The sequence below is a fragment of the Momordica charantia genome, assembly GCF_013281855.1.
Source record: "Momordica charantia cultivar OHB3-1 chromosome 9 unlocalized genomic scaffold, Mcharantia_2.0 BLBB01000009.1, whole genome shotgun sequence".
Classification (NCBI taxonomy): Eukaryota; Viridiplantae; Streptophyta; class Magnoliopsida; order Cucurbitales; family Cucurbitaceae; genus Momordica; species Momordica charantia.
This window is the reverse complement of record NW_028275167.1, coordinates 415850-417305: the sequence shown is the minus strand read 5'-3', so window position 1 is coordinate 417305 and position 1456 is coordinate 415850. Positions and strand designations below refer to the sequence as shown.

Below are 1456 nucleotides of genomic sequence, written 5' to 3'. Positions count from 1 at the left end.
TAACAAATAGATAGTGTCATAGCTGACCGATAATAGTTATTATTAATGGCTAAAAAACGTCGATATAACTTAAGTTGATAGCTCAAAAGGTCAATTATAAGTTTATGGTAGAAAACCATTAATAATCCACTAAATTAATGGCTAAAAGAAAATTTGAAACTTCAAGAATTAACAGTTAAAATATCAAATCCTTTTAAGATACTAATTAATTTGCTTGTATATTTGTAACAAATTAAAATCAGTTAAAATTAATTGTTTTAAACCTTTTTTTTTGTTAAAATATTAAACAAAAAATCAAAATATTAAAAAAGTAATTTTTTTTCATATGTCAAAAATAATTATAAATAATAGATCAACTAAGAAATTTAACCATAAACACATAAAGCATAAAAATTAAATTATAGATTAGTAGGGTTTTTTGTTTTTGGAAAAGAGTATTCTTTATCCATATTTTTGAATATATGATTTATCCAGATTTTTGGTGTTCCTTTTTTCTTCGATTATATATTTAACTTTTTCTTTTTTCTAATATGCATACATTTCATATCCATAACAGTGTAATTTTCTTTCAACACAACTACAAGTACAAATATTTGGAAATAAAAATAAGATTTATATTAATTTCATTAGGATAGAAGAAATACAAATAGAAACGAAAATTTAGCTGGAAAAAAAACAAAGAAAAGCCTGTGGAACATGCAGCTGATATAACACTTTTGTTGTTGTGCTGTTTGGCGGATGTTATGGCCACTTATGAACGAAAACATCTCTTCCATCCGGGTTGTTTCTCAGGTAAATTCCATCATCTTTGGCCTTCCAAGTGCAGTTAGACTCTAAACATTTGTAGTAGAGCCAAATGGAATCCTTCTCAACCCAAAATGCGTCAAACGACACAGATTGTCCATTTGGCTTCTGTAAGTAGCACCAATATAGTGTTGTGTCCCAAATATTTACCCTGAAACGCCAGTTAAATTCAGTCCCAACGCTGAGGTTGTGTTCACCTAGATCGTCGTTTTTTGATTTGCAATGTACAAAGAGCATTTGAGTGTTGCTCAGCTCATTCCTAACGTGGATTTGCCATTTGGAAAGCGGTACAGCCTCGATTTGCTCAACTATAGCCAACGAGGAGACGAACAAGAAAACCAGAAAGTGCTTCGGATATCTCCCTTCCATTTCTTGAGATATTGCATTTGGAAAATCTCACTTGGTTCGCTTATAAATAGTGATGTGCAATGCATTGAAATCCCAAGCCATAATGAGAAAATATTTCATACATGGCAGTATTATAACAACTAGCTTTTTTAAGTAATAGAAACTGATGGGATAAGATCTTATTTAGTAGAATTTTATTCAGTTATAAAATAATAAAGTATTACATTAGGGCTAATTTTTATCTAATCTTTACCACACATATATATATATATATTTAGAAATGTGACCAAATATTCATGCTAAA

General features: G+C 29.3%; 1 pseudogene; it reads right to left on the bottom strand.

The window, feature by feature from the left end:
• Window positions 1-741: 741 nt before the first annotated feature.
• On the bottom strand, window positions 742-1173 carry LOC111013612 (S-protein homolog 1 pseudogene; annotated as a pseudogene).
• Window positions 1174-1456: the final 283 nt, after the last annotated feature.